Source organism: Equus przewalskii, chromosome 7 (genome assembly GCF_037783145.1).
Source record: "Equus przewalskii isolate Varuska chromosome 7, EquPr2, whole genome shotgun sequence".
NCBI classification, from domain to species: domain Eukaryota; kingdom Metazoa; phylum Chordata; class Mammalia; order Perissodactyla; family Equidae; genus Equus; species Equus przewalskii.
Window position 1 is genome coordinate 77382455 of NC_091837.1, and position 16888 is coordinate 77399342.

At 44.9% G+C, this 16888-nt stretch overlaps 1 long non-coding RNA gene across 1 annotated transcript; it reads left to right on the top strand.

Annotated features, from left to right (window-relative positions):
- The first annotated feature begins 7283 nt into the window (after positions 1–7283).
- LOC103553884 (uncharacterized) lies at positions 7284–13229 on the top strand. Its single transcript, XR_545581.2, has 3 exons — positions 7284–7425; positions 10584–10652; positions 12195–13229. It is a non-coding gene; the product is annotated as an uncharacterized lncRNA (long non-coding RNA).
- Positions 13230–16888: the final 3659 nt, after the last annotated feature.

A 16888-nucleotide genomic window follows, 5' to 3' on the forward strand; every position in this document is an offset into this window, starting at 1 on the left:
TTTTAATTCAGAATAATTCCTAAGTTGATTCTGTCAATACCTAAGTGTGCCAGGAAGGGGTGGTTGAAGAGGAAACAATGAGAGCAGACAGAGTTTTGTTGGGAGGTGCTGGTGGACAGACCTCAGAGGAGACCCCGGGTTGGAGGTCAAGGCTTGTGAAGGCTTCCCTACGAAGGCAATGCGGGAAAGGCCACTGGCCGGGGAGCAGGGAGAGTAAGAAGGGAAGACAGTGACCTACACAACAAGATGGCGGAGAGTGTTTCCTTAGAGAACTCTCCATCAAAGTGGGGTCTATGAGAAACACACTCAGGGATGAGCACAAAAGTCCCACTGCATAAGAGGAACACACACCCAGGATTTGCATCCGAACTTCTTGGCCTAACACTGGATCTAGAGGGAGACGGAGGGAACATTATGACAGGGACTAAATGGCTCAGAATTTCCTGCCAAGTTTTGATTTCAAGGATACTATGCAAGGATATGTGTTGCTTTGTGAAGTATTTCACACAGCTGGCCTTAGCATTCAAGAAAATTAGAGCAGAGACCCCCCCCCCCAACCTGGGGTGCATTTGAGACTGTCCAGAGTATGTGGTTAAGATCCTGGGCACAAATTACAATGTGTGTGGGATTTTTCCACATACCAAGCAATGCTCGGACACCAGCTGGGTGTTCTACAATTCAATTCAATTCTAATACTATCTACCTGGAGATAGTGTCAGATCCCACTGGTTAAGGGCTCAGTCCCACAAGACCGCCCTCCGCAACTTTGGATGCCCCAATGAACAGTCCAGGTTGTCACCTGTGCTTCTGACTGACAGGCTATAGATTGAAGTTTCCAACCACCCCCTCCTTGGGTTCAATGAATTTGCTAGTGTGGCTCACAGAACTCGGAGAAATGTTTTACTTACTAGATCACCAGTTTATTATAAAAGGATATAACTCAGGAAGAGCCAGAGAGAAGGGATGCATAGGGCAAGCTATGGGGAAAGGGCATGGAGCTTCCTTGCCCTCTCAGATGGTGCCACTCTCCCCAAATCCCCACATGATCATCAACTCAGAAGCTCTCCAAACCCAGTCCCTCTGGGTTTTTAATGGAGGTTTCATTACATAAGCATAATTGATTACATCATTGTCCATCAGTAATTGGTTCAACCTCCACCCCTTCTCCCCTCTCTGGAAGTTGGGGTAGGGGGTAGAACTGAAATTTCCAATCCTCTAACCATATGGTTGGGTCCCTGGCAACCAGCCCCCATCCTTTGGTTACCTAGAAACTTTCCGAAAGTCCCTCATTAACATAACAAAAGATACCTTTATAGTTCTCATCACTTCTGCAATTCCAAGGGTTTTAGGAGCTCTGTGCCAGAAACAGCGATGAAGGCAATATATATTTCTTATAAATTACAATAACACAGCGGTCATTCTTTTCCTTTAACCCTTAGAAATCTAGATGACTTTGGGATTTATACATAGGTGTCTCATGATGCTCCTGGGGAGGCGGGGGGGAAGGAGAAGGATAATTCTATGTTGCTAGCTCGAGTCCAGGTAGAGAGCTACCTAGGATAGAGCGTGAAGAAATGAATGAATGCGTCGACTAAGTCCTTTCTTCATGTGACATTTCCAGATAAAAATCTCTGATGATGGGAGGAGAAAGTGCCATGAGAATTCCTTGAAAGTCACCAAGGGTAAGAGGAAGAGCTGGGATTGGCCCCTCTATCTTAAGGATCTGTGGTCTGTGACACAACATTTGGCCTGGGTGTTGGGTCTCCTTGCAAAACAGGCTCCCTATTCACAAGGCACCTCTCCCTTCCCAGAGCTTTGCTGTGGCAGAGGTCCATTCTCAGGGACCCTGTACGAGCTCCAGAGAGGCCTGCTCTCTCCTTCTATATTCGTGTGCTCACTTGGAGTACAAATGTTCAAGGTGACAGGCTGGTGGTTTGTAAAACACAATGATAGACTATCTGGACAAAGATCATGGACCAGGTCAGAAGCAGTGTGACTCTAAGGAGGTTGTCAACAGTGCCCAGAGTTTTGACCTACTCCTGGAAAAGCAAAGTCATGGGTGTTGGAACCCAACTTCCTTAGGCAGGGAGAGCTGCAGAGAGCAGGAAACTGCCCCAGAAAAGTGAGCTTGGAGTCCCAGCCTTGACATTTCCTAGCTTTGTCTTTGAGCACTTTCCTTATTTTAAAGTTGAAACAAGAATAATCAAAGACGGGGGCCGGCCCGGTGGCGCAGCGGTTAAGTTCGCACGTTCCGCTTCTCGGCGGCCCGGGGTTCGCTGGTTCGGATCCCGGGTGCGGACATGGCACTGCTTGGCAGCCATGCTGTGGTAGGCGTCCCACGTATAAACTAGAGGAAGATGGGCACGGATGTTAGCTCAGAGCCAGGCTTCCTCAGCAAAAAGAGGAGGACTGGCAGTAGTTAGATGAGGGCTAATCTTCCTCCAAAAAAAACCAAAAAAACAAAAAAACAAACAAAAAAAAGAATAATCAAAGACGTTGTAAGGATTGAATAATAATAACACTTAATAGTGTTTACCCTGTGCCAGGCACTGCTCTAAGCACTTTACGTATATTAATTCATTTAATCCTCAAGACGACCTTTGAAGCGGCACTACTATTAACACAAATTTACAAAGGAGAAAACTGAGGCACAGTGAGGTTAAGCACCTTGCTCAAGGTCACACAGCTGGGAAATGGGAGGACTGGGATCTGAACCCAGGCAGTCTAGCTGCAGGCTCAGTGCTGTTAATAACTACATTATGTAAGAACACTGTCAAATATAAAGGGGGGCAGAGAGTAAAGGGAACTCGAATTACTGTATTTCATTGATTTTAAAACACACAATTTTCCCCCACGTTTTAACATCTTGAAAATCTAAATGTGTCATATTTGAATAATTCTTAGATTCAGTTAATTATGAAATGAACTTGAGGTGGAACTGATTCTTGAATAATGATTCCAATTCCAATTCATCTCCTTTTTATTGAAAATAATTGCAATTAAAATAAATTAGTATTTATTTTCTGCCTACTCTGGATAGGGTACAGTAGTTCTGCCTTATCCTACATTCCAAGAACCCCAGTGGATGCCTGAAACCCAGATAGTACCCAACCCTATAGATACTATGTTTTTTCATATACATAGCCATGATGAAGTTTAATTTACAAATTGGGCACAGTAAGAGATTAACAACAATAACTAATAATACAATGGAACAATTGCAACAACATACTGTAATAAAAGTTAAGTAAATGTGGTCTCCTTCAAAATATCTTACTGTACTGTGTTTTCCGACTGCAGTTGACCGTGAGTAACTGAAACGGCGGAAAGTGAACCCGCGGATAAGGTGGGACCACCGTATAGCCAAGCACATACTGGAAAAATACGAATGAGTATGGAAGGCCGCACGACCTCATCTGGTAACTCTCCCCCTGCCCCACCACACCGGCCACAGTGGACTTCTTCCTGTTTTGAGACACACCTGAGCAGGCAGGTCTCTCTGCCTGGAAATGCTCTTCCCCCTGGTATCCTCATGGTTCACTTTTCAACTTCCTTCTGCTCTCTGCCTCCTCAGGTGGCCCTGCCTATCACATTATTTTAAATTGAGTCCTTCCCCCAAACTTATCACCCCCTTCCTCTGCCTTCCTTCATTTATTTTATTTATTGCTTGTCTCCTGCTGGGTGTAAGCTTCATGAGGCAAGGCATTTCAGTCTGATGTGGTTGGCTGGTTGGTTGATTGGTTGGTTGGTTTTTGCTGCTGTATACCCAGTAACTAGAATGGTGCTGAGGACATCATGGCCTTCAACAAATATGTATTGAATGAATGAATGAGGACTCATTGGAGATTCTCTCTCTTTTTTTTTTTTTGAGGAAGATTAGCCCCGAGCTAACATCTGCCACCAATCCTCCTCTTTTTGCTGAGGAAGACTGGTCCTGAGCTAATATCCATGCCCATCTTCCTCTATTTTTTTTTAATATGTGGCATGCCTGCCACAGCGTGGCCTGACAAGCGGTGCGTAGGTCTGCACCTGGGATCCGAACCAGTGAACCCCGGGCCACTGAAGCAGAACATGTGAATTTAACCACTGTGCCACTGGGCCGGCCCCTGGGGATTCTTGTTTGATGTTTAAGGAAGATTTACTCAGGCAGCATTTGCTCTTCAGAAGGGGGAGGCCATGGAGAGAGGGTGGCCAGGCAGAAGGATTAAAGGGCCTGCATTCTAGACCTTCTCCCGTTAGAGGTCCCGGAGGAATGGCCAGCTCTGGAAAAACTATGCTGGGAATATAACATTTTGACAGAGTGCTAGAGAACATCCAGATTAATTTTGTCATTTAAAAAAATTTAAAAATGAGGAAAGAAGAACCAAATGCAAGGCATTAATCTTGACTGGATCATAGCTTAAAAAAGAAAAGAAAAACAGCTCTAAAAGAGATTTTAGAGATAATTGGCAAATTTGAAAATGAGGTAAATATTAGATGTCGTTAGGAAATTACTGTTAATTGGGCTCTGATAAAGGTACTCAGGTTATTAGAATACTCTTATTCTTGGGGATATGTGCTGAAGTCTTTAGGGGAGAAGTATCATAGTGTGGCACCTTGTTTTCAACTGCCTCTGAGGAGTGGGTACCGCTTATTCATGTGATGCCCCTCCCTAGGCCCCCCACAGCAAGGCCCCTGCCCCCCATGCCTGTCGGTGTTCTGAGCCTGTTTCCACTGCTAAGAGCAGGGCCTTTAGTGAGAAGGTGACCTGTGTGTGACTACAGTGATGAAATCAGGACTCCATGTTTTTACTTGGGTCCTGGATTGTGACATTGGTTTGAAAATGATTTTGATTCTTTTGATAGCAAATCTGAGGTTGTGGCAATCCAGCATCCTTCCAGTCCCTCTGTACTTGGCCCTTTCCCTCACAGGATAAATTCAACTCGCTTGGTCTTTTTCTTTACTAGTCCAATAAATAACCAATTCGTCCATACAAGTTATGACCTTTGTAATTTCTCTATATCCATCTTTGTTTTTCTCTGTTTGTTAATAAAAATGAATTCGTCCCCTCTTTCACTCAAGGTTTCAGAGCAAATGACAAGCAAATATTCTCAGCTTTGCTACACAGAGAGGAAATGAAAGTCTCAGAAAGCGTCTGGTCCAAAGGCAAAAATCCGCATGGCAAAGAATCCGAAATGAGAGACCCAGTATTCCCAGTTCCCAAACTTCCATCTCCTTCCTGGCAAAAGTTTGGCATTCTTCATTGGAAGTGATCACTTTTTTTCCCATTTCAAAAAGCCTGCAGCTCATGACAGGAAGATGAGGAAACCACAGTCAGTCACCCAAGGGGGCGGGGCCAGCTTCCAGCTGCAACCAGTGGAAAGTTACCTGATTTTGTTTTTCACTGTCTGGGAAGCCCAGTTTCGCAGCCTGTATCTGAGTACAAACATCAGGGATTCAGACATTCCAAGCTGATCTTCTACCTTGCAGGCTTCAAATCCATCTTATCTTAAAAGAATGCATCCCCTTTTATCTACTTTTTTTTAAAAAAAGGTCAATTTTAAAGGCAGCTGAGGGAGGGGTTGTGTAATTTGCTGGAAGAAGTTTGTTAAAGGATTATAAATAGGACAAGATTTATCCTCTCTCTGAAATTCAGAATCCTTGCAAGTACCCTGGCTGAGAACTTAAAGGAAATCGTCTGAAAGTCGAACATTTGTCTTCATCACGGTTTTCCAAACGAAGGGAAAAACTCAGCCAAAACGCATCAACTTTCAGAGACCAAGAGAAGCTGATGAACGTGACCCGGATGTTCCCGTGGTGAGGCCTGGGAGTGGGAGGGATTGTCCTGCCATTTCAAAGAATATCTACCTGGGGATTTCTAGGGATTCTGTTTCACTTTAAAGGAGAAAAACGTACAGTAATTCTTTAAAGAAATATGATTGGTGTAACCAGGTGAAGCAACTTAAAAAATACAAAGCAAGTTACCCCAGGCAGTGCCAGTAACGCGACCTTTAAAAAAGTCTCATTGACCCCTTCTCCTCTGAACAAGCTTGGAGCACACAGAGCATTCGCGATTTCCACAGGGCCCCCCAGAATGTGTTTCCCATTTTAGGATGAACATTGGGCTTTTACCATATGAATGTGTCAGCCTTTGGAAGGCCACGCTTGGCCAGTCCCTTAGCCCTCCTGGGAAGACCTGGTCTTTTCCAGGGAGGAGTTTGCAGGGTGACCTCAGGTGGCCTGAGGCAACCAGGGGAGGGGTCCCCCACAGGCACTTGGGGAGCAGTAGCAGGAGCAAAGAGCAGCGGCAACTCTTTGGGCTCATTTCTTGAGATCAGTTCTTGGGAAACAAAAAGAAAAAGCCACAGCGTATTTTGCTTTCCCCTTTCACCTGAAAAGAAGTACCATAACCCCAGTAAGTATAGAGCAGAATGGCGTGAGCTGCTAGTTAAGGCTGCCTATCTCCTCAGATCACCGTGAGCTTTGACCTGGATCACCAGACCTCACTTCAGATTGTGTTTATTACTCGAGAGTAACAAATAGCTTCCTTTCAAAGCTTAAGAAAGCAAAGTGACCTAGTGGCCTGAGGAGGAAAAGAAATGACCAGAGACACTACAAGTAACAGCAGCTAACAGGCTCCATTTAGGACCAGGGGCAGCCTCTGATGGTTGTTTATGTCACTGCTTTGTATCTGTCTTTCCTACCGGATAGTAAACTCCTTTTTATCTTCTCACCCTTGCATTTTGCGAGCTTAGCAGATAAGGAGGAGCCTAATAAATAATTGTTGGTGTGAACAAATAAACAGATTGTAATTACATCAGTAGTTGGAGAGATCAGTGCAGCACAGATCAGTTCGAGAGGAGAAGGAGATTGGCTTCAAATATTGGTCAAGAGCCCTAAGGAGGATGAGCCAAGGATATATTTAATTTAATAGGTTCACATGACCAGGTGACTCTTCTGGGTCTAGAAATGTGAGGAGGTGACAATGTAATAAACTATACAGTCTTTCTGTAAGGAAAAAGTTAAGCAAATTTAAACCTGGGTTTCTGAGGGGAATAATGTATTCACCAGGTGCAACTGCCTGCTCCACCCCCTTGGCCTCCATTTCTGTGCGGCTGCACCCCCACGCAGCAGAGGGGGGATGTGGGCTCTCCAGTGGTGCTTGGTGTGCTTGACCAAAGGTGACGATGACTTAGTGGGCTAAGGTCATGCCCTCCCTCCCTCCAAATCGATAATTTAATGTGACTTATCAGAAAGAGAAAGAACTGTTTACTTTAAAACCCTGGATCCCATAAAGGGAGAGCGAAAAGGCCTAAAAACCACAGAAGCTCAGGACTTGCGCCCATGGCCGCCTGCACAGCCAGCAGAAATAGGGGGAGCGGAAGGCCCCACCCCACAGGCCAGAGAAGGGCCCTGGGCCGAGAGAAGACAAGAGCTGCCCAGAAGGTAAGTGTCTTCTCCAACTCCACTGTGTGAGCTGGGCTGTTCTTTTAGGGGCTACTGACTTTGAGAAACAGGAATGAACTGCAACCCAGGTGTCTAAAAAGACCCCACATAGCACCTGAGCCGTGTGAAGTGTTAAACACAGCGTATTTGAATTTGTCTGCCGCAATCATTCTGTTTCTTCAGAGAGCCTGAGAAAACCAGAGACTTTCCTGGAGGTTATTCTCACCCCTGTGCAGGGAAAGGACGAGGCTGGGGAGGAGTCGAGGGCCCAGAGGTGGCGTGGGCTTTTATTTCTGCCCTTGGAGCAGCAGTGTATGAAGCCATTCCCCGTTTTGGGATGGTTTGTTTTAACAGTAACACCAAGGCCTTCAAATAAGATCCCACCAGTAGAATAACTGGAATTAGCAGGTTTATTTAACCAGGAATTCCCCCCTCGTCCCACTGCTTCAAGGCAAGCACGCCCACAAGGCTCGCCGTGTCTTCTACTTCTAAAATGCCAGCGTCAGAGTTTTTCCTCTGTCCAACTCGTATTGTTCCCTCGGCAGCACTGAAAATAGCTGGACACCTGCACAGAAATGAAACTGATTCCTGGGAATCCCCAGGCCTCAGCAATTCTCTTTAAAAAGAGTCTGTTGAGACTCTGACTTGGCTGAGAATTTGCCCAATGATCCCTTCTTCACCCCGGTTGGGGATAAACGTGGATAATAAATGGATGCATAAGGAGCTTTCCAGATTTTCCCTTCTAGTTGGATTTAAATGAGAAATAAAAAAAACTCTTCTTTGCTCCCTATTGACAAGAGCATTCTATTTTAAAATTTCCATGTGCTTTCAAAATGACAAGACTCAGGCATATGACACTGACTTGTCTTCATCTACACTATAACAGCCTAAAAGAATCCAGTGGATGCATTTAACACATCTGTTTGAAATGGCAGTAAATGTGGATTTGGAATTAAGAAAAAGCATTTCCATTTATCTTTTGCTTTTTAAGAAATCTTTTTTTCTTTGGTGCTGTTAGGTTAGGTTTGCAGCAAGGTAACTTCACAGTCCCCAGTGCACTCTGTCCGCAGGCCTCTGGGGTTGGCTCTAGAATGTTCTCAGCCCCTGGGAAACAAAATATTAAAGCATAGACAAGCTGCTGGTGGCCAGACCTGACCTGAGGAAGAAGAGGGAGTTTTGTGATATTCTTGGTACTTATGAATCTAAGACGTCTTGCAAGGAGCTGTGACGCACAGAGATTAGTTGCAGGTTGATGAATTCACTAGATGGTTAGGCTTTGTAAAAGCTTTCTCTTTAATGAACTCCCCCTCCCTGCCCACCCCCCTTTTATGAAAAGAAACCCATGACATAAGAGAGGAGCAAACCCAGTCCAGACTGTTTTTCCTACTCACGGGCTCAACGGGGAAACTGCATTCTGAATTGACCGCAGCAACTAGAAATGTCTAGAGCTTCAGTCCAGGTTGGGAAGGTGCGGGGAGACTGGGACACTGCACAGAAATTTAGTTTTAATAGACAGCCGTTTAGGAATGGGAACACTTGACCTCTCTCAAGAAATCTCGGGATGTAAGGCACAAAGAGAGGCGGAGGGAGATTTATGTGAATGAGATCAGAGGAGAGAAGCTAACAGGATCCCTCAGGCCTTTTCTAAGCTGTAGAAAACTGCTTGTATTTGAAGGCATCCTCCTGATTAATATCCAACATCTTTGCCGTAAGCGTTCGCTTTTTCAGAGGAAATAACAGGTGTAATTATTTCCCATCCAGCTTGTAAACTTTCTGTTTTTTATTAACCAGTACTATTTAAGTTCAGTTGTTAAATCTGAAAATACCAGGACAAAAGATGGTTTAAATTTGCAGAATAAGAAATGACTATGTGAATTAAAAAGAAATATCCAAGTCATCCTGGCATTAACCACTTTTAATTTTTTTATTAGCAACATATTATTGGATGGCATTTGAAAAGAATGAAGACATTCTGCTTGCTTGTTTAAACTGCTTTACAGATTGACAGAGTTTAACCACTTCTGCAGAAACAATCAAAGTAATAAAAGATGATGGCTGTTATAGCTATGTTTAAAAATTGTTCAAGAGGCTGACAACATGAGGCATTCAATAAATGTGTTTATTGATTGATGCAATAATACCATAAAATTATTGTACTGTGTAACAAAGTATTTCACTAATAATTTGCTAGGAAATTAGCCTGAGGCCCATCTCTCAGCACAGCACTAACTTTTCAAGCTTGTTGACAAGTAGTGTGGAAATAGGCTAAGTTCTAACCTCCCAATTTCAGAAGAGGGAATTTTTTTTTTTTTTTTAGATTTTTTACATTTTTTTCCTTTTTCTCCCCAAAGCCCCCCAGTACATAGTTGTATATTCTTCGTTGTGGGTCCTTCTAGTTGTGGCATGTGGGATGCTGCCTCAGTTTGATGAGCAGTGCCATGTCCGCGCCCAGGGTTCGAACCAACGAAACACTGGGCCGCCTGCAGCGGAGCGCGCGAACTTAACCACTCGGCCACGGGGCCAGCCCCAGAAGAGGGAATTTTTATTAGGGAATCCACACACCCAAAAAACTGCTTAAAAACTGTTTAAATTCTAATTTTTTTCTCATTACAAAAATACTATGCTAATTGTAGAAAATAATACATGCAGAGAAGGAAAAGGAGAAAACAATGAAACCATAATTCCACCAGGCACAGATAAGCATGGTTAACATCTGATGTTTTTGCTCCAGGCATACGTGTATTTTCACGGAAAAGGGGCTCATACTGTATATACTGTTTTGTAAACTACGTCTTCATTTAATAACACATTTGACTCTCTTTCCAAGTCAAGAGTCATTTTTCTACATCAACTTTAATGACTAAGGTGTGTCATAAATACATTACCCTCCTGTAATTGGACAATTAGGCTGTTTGTGATTTTTACTGTATAAACAACGTCATTGTGAACAACCTTCTAGGTATATTCTTTACTGATTTATAGAAAAGAGAATCTTTTCTACAAATTCAAGGGCTTTTTCCTCGTGATAAATTTCTGGGCCGAAGAAACAGAGGTTTCTGGGGGAGAAGAGTTTGTTAAGATTGACCTGTAACACATGAACTTCCTCCTCTCTTTTCTTCTTCCCTGTTACTCTTCCTTCCCGTTTCTGTCTTCTGCAGATTATGGAAAGCCCGAAGCACACAGAGCCCACCTGGAGAAGTGGAGGGGTGCTCAGACGATGCCCGCAGGTGCTGAGAGTGAAGTGGGCCCAAGCCCTGGCCTGGTAGGGTGCTCTCCAAGCATCCTACCAGGATCTTTTTAACTAGTGAATTGTTCTCTCATCGATTTTTCCCAACTCAGGTTGATATTTCTGGAGCCTGTTGTCATGGTCAGCAATATCCCTTGAGTGACCAGGAAGTGGGAGTTTCTGCTCTAGGTCCCTCAGGCAAAGACAGAGATGAGCCCAGCTAACTTGTTAGGAGGAACAGCAGGGAAGGAAGGAACCAGAGATAGTTAATCACACAAGTACGTCCACAATGGCTGGGCCGGTGTGCTAAGGGTTTGTGGTAGCGACTGGGGCCAGTGGAACTCTAGAGTTTGGATTCGGTGTGACGAGGTCCACCTGAGGAGAGCAGGTCTAACAGTGGGCTATGCGGCACCTCCCTGCCGCCTTGCAAATGACTGCACCCTGTAAGGGCAGGCCAGGGTCACAGACAGGAACCCAATGAAGCCAGTCATTTAGTAGGAAGATAAGCAAATTAACACAGTCAAAAAGGAAAGAAAAAAAGGCAGGGTTCAACACCCCAGTCCCCTGGAGGCTGAGGGACTCTTGTGGTGTGCTAACAACTACACAGTCTCAGTTGAAGAGGGCAATTTTACGGTCCACATGTGAATAAGGGACATTTTTACTGAAAGATGCACAAGGGTTCATTTCCAGTTCTTAAGAAAGAGCCAGTTTTTTGGCCAAATCAAGGCTCTGGTCAAATGTTAACAACTCAGTTATCCTGGGGAAAAAATAAGCTGGCCCCCAACCCTCTCCTTTGCTAGCATTTGGGGGCAAATAAAGGATTAGGTAAGATGCTTTATTTCCTCTCATTCTCTATGTGGGCAAGAGTTCATGTATCGGTTAGCAACCATTTTTAACGGGAAATCCAATAAACCAGAAGGGATTTATTCACAGGAGGCTTCCTTTTGCTGGAAAATCAGTATTATTAATGAAAAATGGAATAGTTCTTCGGTCTCCATGTTCCTCTTTTCCTCACCTCGTCTCTTCTCCCACCCACTACCATGGAGGGAAATGACTGCTGAATAGGATTTAAAATCTGAGCACCATCGGATGCCCTTGTATCCAATAGATGTTACTGTGAGTAGATTACAGCACAGCTAAATGCTACATCCCCTTGCAAAACAATTTTAATTTTCTTAGACTGCAGAATTTACCGCATCTGCTCATGATGGATTGGGATATATGGTGAGGGAAGCAATGGGGAGGAGCCATTAATCCAGTCATTTTATTATGACATATAATGTGGTTTTCCACTAAGTCTTTGTTTCCTAGAATCAGTTCCCTCTAGGGATTCTTTCCCATTTAGCCCTTTTAGAAAATCGATGCAAACAGATTTCCCATCCATTTCCATAGGAAGTGTTTGTTTCTGTTGGTGGGAGGCCTCCGTGGGGTGGCAATGGGTCCCTTTATTAGCTCGACTGTTCCAGAACACAGAAGCCTGACATCTTTATATTTCCTTTGCTCAAGATGCTCCCCACCATTGATCCCTCTTTTCTCTGCTCAGGTCACTCTGTGGAGCTGGTGAGGTTCCCGGATGATGATCAGTGGCTGTGGTGGAAAGTGGAGGTGAAGTTAACACCTTCACGGCTACAGATTTTCCTTAGCAGAGCTGTGGAGTGTGACAATGGTGTTTGTGTCCAAACTATCAAACGCCATTATCACACTAAATAGCTACTGTTAGGCAATCCTTCCACTCAGTGAAGGCCTTGGCATCTGTTAGGTTTGGGCAAGAAGGCTCATCTTGTAGCAGTGCTCTCAATCATGTGTAATTACTGAATAAATTCCGGTCCTTTTGTGCTCATAACCAATATGTCATCTGAACTTTGCCTCTCACATGCCATTGTTAAATACTTTAGCCGATGATGAATTGTCTTGTTTTCCTGAGTCAATAGAAAGATTGCCGTGTTCCCCAGAGCACCCAGCAGAAGGCTAGGCACATAGGAATTGTTCAACCCATGCTTATTGAGTTGAAATGAATAGTTAGGAAAATGTTAGATGCCAAAAACTAAAACTGGATTAAAGCTAGGTTGTGAAAACCACAGGCTTATGGATGCAAAATTAAGGTTTGTCGGTCCTTCACGTTGCATCATAAAAAACAACTTTCTGATAACTTACACATGTCTCTTAACTGACCTTTCAGAAATTCTAGAACATGTGTGATTTCTACTGATTTTAATCAATTGCCAGGCTGATTACTGAATTTGTGTGCTGGATTCTTATTCCTTATGTTTCGATGAATCACCATCAGGAAATTATACACGAACTATGTGTGCGTTGCCATGGCAAACCTGAACATTTTAAACCCATGCAGCTTCTGGGACAATTGGACCAGCTGGGTGGTCTGGTTTGAAACACATCCTTTCTCTGACAGGCATGTAAAGTAAGGAGTAGATTCTGTTTGTGCTGGGCTAAAGCTGTTCTCCTCTGACTTGGCGAAGTGAACTGGTACATGTGTAATCAAATTGAAGGGTTGGAGCAACCATCAGAAACAGGTTCATTCAATCATCCATTTGCCAAATAAATATGTGTATTCAGTGGCTGCCATGTGTCTGGTACTGCCCTGGGCACTCGGGATACTCGTAAATTAAATGTGTCTGACATAATTTCCAGACATGGGCGTTCACTGGCTCGCATTCTGTTTGGGACCATTCTAAATGTTCTAAATTATGTTTACCAGGGAACCAAATGAGCAAAACTTTGCAAAATAATTCCAAGCCCCTTGCTGGAAAGCACCAGGTGAGTGTAGTCCACACATCTATGATACACTGCAAAGGTTCCGAGGTCCTGAGAAGCTTCCATCCAAAGAAGAGGAAGTCCATTCCTTCCTGCCCTTCCTCTCCTTCCACCTCCCATTCCTTCCCTCCTGGCATCATCCACTCTCAAGAGGAGAACCAGACCCCCTAAAATAATTAATGCACTGACATTCCTTTTTTTTTTGCTTTTCTGGAGAAAGCACTGATTGAACAAGCATTGGTAGAGGGCTCTACTGTTACACAAATCTCTCCTGTGCACGTTATTTCCTTTGATCTGTGCAAGAAAGGGCAAAGATGACAGATTTGGGCGCTTTCCACAGACAGCAAACTGAGACCGAGAGTGGTTCTGGAATCGGCTGGTCATGCAACCACTACTCAACTTGGGTCTCCTAAATCTAAAGTTCTCTCTTTTACTTATAGCCTTCCTTGGCCTAGTGTTTCCACAAAACCTCATGCTTCACAGCTGAGGCTATGTAGAAGTTGGGTTTCTGAGGGAAAGTCTGCAGGATAAGAGAGAGATAAGCCATATGACCATCTTTCCTTGTGAGTGTTCCACAATGCAGAGAAAGACAAATACTGTGAAACACCATCATCATGAAGTGAAGGGAAGGGAAGGAACAGCAAAGTGGTAGTTTTGGGGTCAGGAAGGGGGTGGCCAAACTGTCCAGACATGGACCAGCCAACTTAGCGCCCCAGCCAACTGACGTGGCCCTCTCTGACCCAGAGCCTGCAGGCTCCCAACCCTTCCCAGGCTCACGGACAATGTGAGCACAGCCTCAGGCACAATTCCTCCTCTCTCCCACCACCCTGAGACTTTCCTCAGATGGAATGAAACAGGCAGCAAAAGGAAGGGCATTCTACATCTTTTCTACTAGGTTGGCTCCCGTAGCGGCTTATTATGATTCCTGTCTGGGTTAGTTCTGCATCCAGGCTTGGGGACCTGTTTTTTCCATAGATCTCTAAGGAGCACACGTGGAAGGCAAGGCTTCCACTCCCCCATCTTAAAGCCATATCTGACCCTGTCCTGCTGCTCCAACTCTCTGATCACAGCATCCTTCCCCAGCCTAGCTTTCATCCCCTCCCTGGCCCATCCCACTGGGATGATCACTGCCAGTCTTCCCCAATAGAGCACTATTCCTGGGGATGCTTACTGCCTCCAAACGTAGTTTGCCAGCTGGAGGGGCCACTTGGAAGTGCAGTTAAAATCGCACTGGAGCGGGGGAGGCGGCAGAGCCCCCGGGCAGCCACACTGAGATGTTTTCTTCCCCTGGAGACAGGCGTTACTTTGCTTCGTGAATCATGCCGGTGAGGTCCTGTGACTCCTTCGTCTTAGTACAATGTGCATGTCGAACGTGACAATAGCCAGTAGGGCCTGTCCCATGTTCCAGCCAACCCCAGAGGAGGTTTTGTGAAACAGCACAGCAGTATCACATGTAGAAGGCTCATCTACACAGTTTTATGAACTCTTCTTAAATCTATGTTTTCCACTTGGTATACTTCCATGAATCCAAAGATAATGTTAGAACTGGAACCCAGTTTACTGTTTGTACTGAAGAGGAAATTGAAGCCCGGATAGGTTAAGGAACATGCCCGAGGTCGTTCAGCTAGTCTCTGGGTGAGCTGGACCCTGAAGCCAGGTTTCCAGGCTTTGCCACTTCATCCCAGTGGTGTCCCGTAGCTGTTGCCTTCCTAGAGCAGGCAGGAGAGGACTCAGGCAGTACCCCCTGAATGAGTGCCTGGATGCCAGTAAAGTCCTCTTCCCTTTGATTTGTCTGAGCACTGTCTTCTCTGGATTTCAAAGGGATCCTCCCTAGTTTGGCGTTCTGGAATTTGGTGCATGGGTCCAGGTTCATGCTCCCTCTTCACTGCGTTGTCTGCCATTCACTGCACAGACGTGGGTTGTGTGATTACTATATGCCTGGTACCATGCTGGGCTCTGGGGACACAGAGAAGAAGGAGCCCACGTCCCTTCCCAGAGCTGCTCTCCGTCTAGGAGTTAGTCTCCTAAACAGAGACATTCAGGCCTCAAGGAGCTAAACGCCATAGACACCATAGCTAGACAGAGCCGTAGACAGGGTGCCCAAAGACTTTAATTATGCCTTTCGTTTCTTTTCAGATGAAGAAAGACTGAGTCTTTGATGTTATAACATTTTTGTTACTATTGGGAAAATAATCACTCTTTTTCTGTTAATGATTCAGTCACCTACAGGCTGTAGATAAAGAGCACGGTGTTGTACTTGGGGGCAAAGCTGTAATACGAAGAGCTGGCTGCTTTTCCCTGGCCGTGTGCCAGCGTGATGTGCCGCACCGGGTCTGCTGAGGCCCTTGGGAAGGTAGAGGAGATGGTTAGAACACTTTTCAGTTATATATGTGAAGAATTTTTATTTCTCAGAGGAGCAGGGTAAGACACGAGCTGGTTGTCTTTCACAGTGCCCGCTGGGTTAGTGCTCACAATGCCAGGTCATTAGGCCGTTTCCTCCATTGCTGCCTCTTCCTCTATCCTCAAAAGCCTACTCCAAGGCCAGCAGTTGCATACTGACTCCTCCTCATTTCCCGCTCCCTGGGATACGCTCAGGAAGCCACTGGGTATAAACCTATGGCAGGAATCCCCAGGGCCTGTGGAGGAGTAGAGAGATTGGGCATCCCCTTCTTCTCTTTGACATCTGAGTTCACTTCCAAGCTTTCCGAAGGAAAGGGAGGCGTCCCAAAACGCACACAAGTTCACAAAAATGTAGATGGCTACTGAGGATTCCAAAGGGCCTGCTCATAAGTAGCCAAATTTAGAAAGCAGGGTCACCATATGTGTTCTGAAAAATGATTTATGTGACACAAATTTACTGTGTACTTGGAATATCTAAACACTGTGCATAGGATGCAAAGATGAGTAAGAAAATCACTCCTTCCCTCCTTCATTCATTCAACCATGTGTTCCTACTATTGTGTCAGACATTGTGCTGATCACTGAGAATTCAAAAATAAGATGCTCTCTCTAGACTATAGTGTTGACAATCTAATGAGGACAGAGACAGGCAAATGAGTGACAGCGGTCCTGAGCTGCGGATTTTTGCGGTAGGTGTGGGGTGCCTTGGGGGCCTCTAGAAGGAAACACCATCTGTGGTCTGGGAGAAAGACATGAGTAAGAACGAGAGACAAGCGTTCCAGTGCAGGAGCACTCCAGTGCTTCCGGCAGCCGCCCAATCAAAGAGAAAGGCGTGACCTCGGCAAGCGAAGTGTAGAAGTTCTCACCTTGACAAAGGTTGAGTTACCTTCAAGTTTCCAAAGCATTCTCCAGCAATTCCCTCCAGACAGCAGTTGAGCTATGAACCTGGAATTTATTTGGTGGGGATTTTCCCTCTCAAAAATGCAACCGAACATCCACAGAAGAAAGATCAGCTTTTAATAAAAGAAGCACATTGTGCTATTTGGTAAGTGATGGGGGCAGGTG